At 41.1% G+C, this 7,973-nt stretch overlaps 1 protein-coding gene across 1 annotated transcript in view; it reads left to right on the top strand.

Moving 5' to 3' along the window:
- The window catches only part of Grik1 (glutamate ionotropic receptor kainate type subunit 1), a 386,955-nt gene that overhangs the window by 204,077 nt on the left and 174,905 nt on the right, over nt 1-7,973 (top strand). The gene's annotated exons all lie outside the window — the stretch shown is intronic.

The raw sequence follows: 7,973 nt of genomic DNA, 5'->3' as shown, positions 1-7,973 counted from the left end.
CTCCCTCCCTCCCTCTCTCTCTCTCTCTCTCTCTCTCTGTCTTGTCCTACCTTTTTCATGAAGTGGCCTCTCTGGTAAATGCTCATGATATGCTTTGTGAAAGAGAATGCTTTCTGTTCTCCGAAAGTTCAACAATAGAAACCATGAATCAGTCTGACAGCCAGTGGACCAGCAAGAGGAGAGATGTACAATGTATTATCTGCTCCATGTTTTCACTGCAAATAAACAAGAACCCAGTGAGATCAAGGAGCCACTAATGGTCTAGGGGAGAGCACAAAAGAGAGGACAACAGGTGAGGGAGTGGAGAATGGCAGTGTAGGGGAGAGTAACAGAGAGGAATGAAGGGGTTTTTCAGAAGGTCAGGGGGAAATGGGCAACCTACGATAGACTCTGGATGAAGTGTCAATGTCAGTTCACTCTTGGGATGTAAGCTTCATATCTTTCCTGTTGGTGAGATGCAGGTTCAGGTTCATGACAATGTCTCTCCTTCTGGAGGAAATGGGATATTTGGACATGCTGGCTCCTAACTTGGTTATATGTCAGCTTGGTTATAGGAAAGGGACGCTGTTCAATATGAACAATGGAGATGTAGTGGTGCATTCCTAGACTGAGTTTTAACAATGCTTCTGAGATGTGTGTGTGTGTATGTGTGTGTGTGTGTGTGTGCGCGCGCGCGCACACACACATGCGCACATGCTTAAAAAGCACTTAGAACTTTCTCATGCAGATGCTCCAAAGACAAATAAGATCTTCCCCAAAAGGGAACAGACTAAGTTTTTGAGTGCAGAAGCCCTCCACAGGTAGTACTAACCTAACATTCCTCTAGCTGACCACTTTCCCAATAGCTCTAGGGACTTTTAATTCAGTCTCAGTAGGCTCATCTATAAATAACACTTGCATATTTTCCTAGCCACATATTACTACATTACCGACTTCAAATGAGCCAAACCCAGTGCCTGTCTGGGCAGAACTGTACCCAGCAGGCATGGGAAGCAGCTATGCTGGCTAGTTACATGTTGACTTGAAACAAGCTGGTGTCATTGTAGAAAACAGAAATCTCAATTGAGAAAATACTCCCACTAGATATGCCTGTGATGCATCTTCTTCATTTATGATTGAGTAGGCTCAGTTCACTGTGGACACTGCTACCACTGGGCTTGGAGGTCCTCAGTGCTCAAAGAAAACAGATTGAGTGAGACAGAAGCACTCCTCCATGGCTTCTGCATAAATTCCTGCCTCCAGGTTCCTGCTTGATTCCTGCTTTGATTTCATTCAGTGGACTGTGACCCGGGATATATGCATCAAATATACCTCCTTCCCAAGCTTCTTTTGGTCATGGTGTTTAACACAGCGATGGAAATCCAGACCAAGACATCAGTATGAACAGAAAGGTAGAAATGGGTTTTGGATCAGAGATAGGCAAATATATTACAATTGTTACAACTGCTCATTTGGAAAGAAGAAAAAAAAAAGCAAGAATGGGGTTGGATAAAGAAAGTGCAGACATAAGACCAGAAGAGCTAGAAGCAAAATATGTCATATTTTATGTAGATAATCAAACAATAATGTGAAACACAAAAACCCAAGAAACATATAGACTATCTGAAGAAATGCAACCTATATTTGCTTCTCATAGCATAGCCATGGTGAGAGCTTAAACATTGCATAGAGATTTAACAGAGGCGCTGTTCATTGCCTAATTTTCTTCTTTTTAAATGTAGAAATGCGATCAAAAGCAATCTATCAAGGAATCAGACTGTCCAAATTTTACCAACATCTAGAGTAACTTGTGTTTCTTTCCTACTTGAAAGTATTTTAAAAATGAGAAAAGGTTAAAAAGAGCAGACTTGACAATGAGCTCCCAACCTGTGTTTCCAAAGTAGGCTGTGATCTGTGTAATGCACTACACTACTAAATCAAGATAAATAATAATTTTCAATTATAGGAAGAGGAGCAAATTTGCTTAGATGTCTTGAAATGAGAATTGTTATGCCAATAGGTCTTCAGGGAAAACATCTCCCAATGAAAGAGCTTAATCAAATAGACTCCCATGGGACACAGTGCATCTCCCTGCTTAATGGGCATAATAGCATCTTTTAAATTGGACAGATACTATTGTTACAGCAGACATGGCTTTCTGCATGGCTGGAAAAGCCCATTCCTCCTGATGGGGGACAGTGACAGAGCAAACATTTCTATGAATAAGCCATCTATCTTTCCCTCTGTTAGGTTCAGGTAAATATTTGAACCCTAAGTGTTTTAAGCTCTGAAAGGTGTCACTTCTAATTTTACCAAGTTAAGTTTGGACTGTAAAAACTGACAAAAGGGCTCTTCTCTTACCTTCCTGCTCCTGCTCTGTCCTTTTGCCACTTTGCCCCTCTCTCTCTCCACGTGCTCATGGCTGGCTCTTGGACTCCCTCTCCCTCTCCCTCTCCCTCTCCCTCTCCCTCTCCCTCTCCCTCTCCCTCTCCCTCTCCCTCTCCCTCTCCCTCTCCCTCTCCCTCTCCCTCTCCCTCTCCCTCTCCCTCTCCCTCTCCCTCTCCCTCTCCCTCTCCCTCTCCCTCTCCCTCTCCCTCTCCCTCTCCCCACCTTTTCCCTTTCTCTGTTTCTACTGCCCTCTCAACTCCCCTCTCCATGCCCTGAATAAACTCTATTCTACACTAAAACAAAACAAAACGAGACCTGACAAAGGTAGAGATACCAAAGTATGGCTAAAAACTTACTTTATCAATGGGAAAGTTAGAATTTGGGGATCTTGCCCTATTGATTTGCAAAGGACTAGGGGGACAATCCCTCAGGTATTGAATGAAATGTTGGTGAGGACAAAAAGACTTTTCAAAATACATTCATTACAGGGACAAGTATCACTGTATCTAAAGTGAGAGATTATGTTATTCTTCTACCCCAGCTACTAGAGCAAGCACATTCTAGATTGGACAGTGCAAAAGCAATAAACAAAAAATACCACTCAGTGTAATTCTAGTGCATTGTAATTTGCGGAGGACAGGGCTTCATGGCATCTCCCTGAGGAAGCTGAAAGGGTATGATTCAGCGACCAGAGCACAGTGGAGAGGTCGTGTTCTGCCTGAAACAGATGCTGTTCTGATCAAGTGCTGTTTCCCTGAGAACACACTGGCAACCGGCCAGCCCTGCATCCATCGTCCGTGGGGCAGCACTAAATGCGTGTAATCATACCCAGCCATTGACAAGAGCTACTGAACACCTGCTATCTTCCAAGCTGCATCCTGTGCATAATAAAGGCATTGTTTAAGTAAAACGTTTTGTAAGATGCAAGGCCCATGCTATCCTTAAGTATTACTATTGAAACCTGGAGATAAAGGTGAGACCTGGATCCATTCTGCCTTTCCCCTGGCTTGCAGCAGCATGAAGCAGTGATTCTTGCCATTTGACACAGCCTCATAATATGAGTTCTCATGGTTTTTGTAAACGTAATGACCCAGTTTCAGTCGCGATCTTATTATTTATCGACCATGTGACATGGGGAACCTAGCACGTCTGGCCTCAGGTGGCTCTCATAGAAATCATGGCTATCATGCAGTGTGGTTAACTGGAAGTCATGTAAGGTGACCATGAGCTTGTGAAGATTGCCTGGACCACTCGAGGATAAAGGCAGAATAGGGGCTCAACACAGTTAACTTGTAAGGCCCTTCATGTGTAAGGTGAACCCACAGTACGGGGGAAGCTTGCTCAATGGTGTCACCATGGTCCACAGCTCCCTGTGTCTACATAGTCAGAGGCAGGGTCAGCCAGATGACTCATGGAAACGCAACACAGAGGCAGAAACTACATGTTTTCTCAATCATGCATTTTTGCATTAACTTTGTCTTAGAAATATAATGTGAGGGTAAGCAGGGAGATGACTCAGTAGGTAAGAGTGTTTGCTATGCAAGCATTAGGACCTGAGTTCAAATCTCCAGCAAACATATTAAAATCTGGGTATGACCACATGGATACACATAACCCTAGTGTTATGGGGGCAGAGGCCGGATTTATGTGGCTTGTTGCCCCTAGTGTAGCTCTGTGTTCAGTGAATCTCTCTCTCTCTCTCTCTCTCTCTCTCTCTCTCTCTCTCTCTCTTTCTCAGAGGAATAAGAAAGGTTAAGAGGCACATGATGCTATTCTCTGGCATCCATAATCACATAGAGGACTGTGTACCTACACTCACATGGGACATATAGAACACACACACACACATACACCACACCCTTGAACTACTTATCTTTATTTCTGATTCTTTTGTCACACCCTTAAACTATACATCCAAATTGATTATACTTAACTTGCCTCACCCTAGTTCCTAATTCTAGGGTCCCCTCCACCAGTGCCAGTGCATTTACAATTGCTTAAGTTCCTAGCACCTAGCACCTTGTCGATGACAATGGTCCCAGGGGTCACTGATAGCCCATCAGACCACAATCAGCAGTCACTGGCTCATCTTCCTGTGCTGTAAAACTGAGATCAGTTATTTCCCTTCAGAAATGCTACAGTATCCATCTGCACTCATGCTATGGAAATGCTTTGAGTTATGTATTATTAACAGGATAACCAACCCCATAAGACGCTTGGGAAAGAGAATGTGGTCCGTGCATTTCGGTGCTCCCAAACATGTGAGAGCTTCCAGGATAACGAGGTCACAGGCACTGTCCATTGTTCTGTAGATCCCTAGTCTTAGTGAAAAGGATGGTCAAGGACAGCCATGTTAATGGCTTGGGAAGGGAATTAACAGACACTCATGTCATAGAGATGGACAGGTGCTGGGCTGAGGCTGTACAGCTGGACCCAAAACTTAGAACTAAGGCAGAGGGAAATTTTAGCTGTTGTTCCAGGAATATTTCTCCTAACTTAACCAGTATGTCCCAATTTTCAAAGTTTTTTTAATGTTCTTCTAGAACATTCCATTTCAACACTTCTCAAAAGTTCTACATCTCTTCATAACCTAGCTCTAAGAGTTTAGAAAGTATAAAATAAGACCCCAGTAAAGACTTACTGTTCATTTCGCAAAAGTTTCACAATTTGAATTGATTTAATTACATAAACTAGTGAATTTTCTGTTGGTTGTTTATTATTTTAAACATCCTTACCTCATTCTATATGTCAAAGTAAATTATAAATGAACTATAATACTAATCACTTAACAATCAACAGGAAAAAATATATAAAGCATTACTTTCTGATGTCAAAATAGAAAAGAATTTGTAATATTTTAGCCATGAAAAAATCACAAAATTAAATTTAAACATGGTCCCATTGAAGAGACGACCTCCAGTAGATAGTCAGGGCCCCCAGTTGAGGCAAGGAGCCACTGGCCCATCTTTTAAATTTTGACCAAGAATTATTCCTGTCTAAAGGAAACTCAGAGACAAAAATGGAGACAGAAGGATAATCTACCCAGTGACTGGCCGAACTTGGCATTCATCCTATGCATGCACACCAAACTCTAACACTATTACTGATCTCATATTGTTCCTGCAGACAGAAGTCTGGCATGTCCTCTGAGAGGCTCTACCAGTGGCTGACTGAGACAGATGCAGGTACTTACACCCAACCACTGGATTGAGGTCCGGGACCCCTATGGAAGAGTTGGGGCAAGGACTGAAGGAGCTTCGGGGGATGGCAACCCCATAGGAAGAAAAACAGTATCAACTAACCAGACCCTTCAGAGCTCCCAGAGACTAAGCCACCAACCGAGGAGCATACATGGGCTGGTCTGGGGCCTGGGCACATGTCCTTTGCTAAGGACTGCCTTGGCTGGCCTCAGTGGGAGAGGATTCTGTGGAAAATTGATGCCCCAGAAAATAAGGATGCTGGTGGTGGTGAAGTGGGGGAGCACCCTCTCAGAGGCAGGGAGTGAGGGAGAATGGGGTGAGGAACTTGGGGAGGGGGGGACTAGGGAGGGGGCAATTTTTGGAATGTAGATAAAATAATTTTATATAAAAAAAGTAAAAGTGAAATCAAATTGGTTTATGCTAAACAGGAAGGGCATCACATGGAGATTGAGATATAAAGACAAGGCTGCTGCTACATACTACAAATATCTGCCAGAAACCAAACTCCCTTAAGGAGGACTTGGGCTCGCTAAACATAAATAGTGCTCTACAAAGCTTTGGGGGGCTTGCTGTGTCATCTGTGTTCTTACCACTCAGCACAGCTCCTCTCTCCATTTCTGTAGTCAATGGGTTGCAAGGCTGTGGGGACAGACGTTGAGCTTTCAGTGTAAACTATGGGTACCTCAGTAGATAGGAGAGCCTTCTCCTGGTCCTAGTACAAAAGTCCAACAGAAACATATCTGGCACATACTGACACACAGAGCTATCACCACAGTATGGCCCAGCCCCCATCCCAACATCAGCCATGGTGTGGAAGCATGAATGGCCAGTTTCCGAAGATAAAGAGTATCTCTGTGTGAGAATATAGAATGAGCTGCATGAAGCTACACTTTCCTAATGAGAATAGAAAGGGCATAAGAAGAATATTCCTTTGCTTCATGTATAAATACATGAGATAAATATGAATATCTTATTCAAATTGGCAAGACAAGGATCAAAATTAGCCAAAAGAAAAGAAAGAAAGAGAGAGAGAGAGAGAGAGAGAAGGGAGGATGGAAGGGAGGGAACAGTGGAGGGAGGGAGGAAGATAGAGAAACACAATAGTAATTGGTGGGGAAATGCTGAACTCCATTAATAATCAATAAAATATGCATTTAAATAGTCATCATTGCCAAGTTTCTGTCTAGGGAATCGATTCCTTTTTATTTACAATACTTAGATATTCAGGAAGCTGTGTGCATCAATGCATCCATGGTAAGGATGAAATCAAATACAATCTTACTTTAAAATCTGATAATATGCATCAAGATCTTTAAAAGGAGTGTAATCGTTAGCTCTGGGTCCCATATAAAAGAATCAAAAGAACAAAACAAAGTACTAACCCAGTATTTTCCACAGGATATATTTATTGAAGCATTATTTCTCTGGCAAAGAAAAGGAGCTTTTACGTCATTGTAAATTACAGGAGCTTTTATCCAAACAAAGTTTGATTTTTAAGGATGGAAAGTCATCACTACAGTCAACATTTAATAAATATTAGGCAACATGGAAAATATCATTAATGACAAAAAAAATGCAGAAGCAAAACACAGCAGTTCACATCTGCAATCTAACATTCAAGGCAAGAGGATCAGAAACTTGAAGCCAGATTATGTTACAAAGTAAAACCCTATGTAAGAAAGGAAACCACAAAAATACATTCAAACAGCAAACAAGATTGTAAAAACATGCACCCAAATCTTGATATCATTAATTAAATGATTGGCAAAAAACTTAAATAAGTATGTTTATTTATTAAAGATTTTATTAAAATTTTCAAAACCGTCAGTAATATACTTGAATAACTTTTTTTAACAAAAAGGGAACACTTAGAAGTCTTCCAAAGTCTTGCAATGTAAAAGTTTTACTAACTTCTGAGTGAATAAGGAAATAATGTATGCATTTAAAAATACTTATAAAAAATGAAAATGTGAAACTCACATCAAAATATTTGAAATATAGTCAAAAATTGTAGAAAATAAGTACGCCAACCCAGTGCCTAAGTGAGCTTTTAATATATAGATATGTTTGTAAAGTTAAATATCTAAAATGATAGAAAGTTCAGATTGGATATGAAGAGCAATCTCCAAAATCATTTTATTAATAGTTTCTACAAACCTCTTAAAAAGAATAGCATTGAGAACATAAAAAATGCATCTCAGAGCTAGAGTAATAGCTCATCACTTAAGAGTGCTTGCTACTCAGCCTTATTTATAATATCCAGAAGCTGGAAAGAACCCAGATGTCCCTCAACAGAGGAATGGATATAGAAAATGTGGTACATTTACACAATGGAGTACTACTCAGCTATTAAAAACAATGGATTTATGAAATTCTTGGACAAATGATTGTATCTGGAGGATATCA

The sequence above is a fragment of the Mus caroli genome, chromosome 16, assembly GCF_900094665.2.
Source record: "Mus caroli chromosome 16, CAROLI_EIJ_v1.1, whole genome shotgun sequence".
Lineage (NCBI taxonomy): Eukaryota > Metazoa > Chordata > Mammalia > Rodentia > Muridae > Mus > Mus caroli.
Note: the sequence above shows the minus strand (reverse complement) of the source record. Positions and strands in the feature narration are given on the sequence as shown.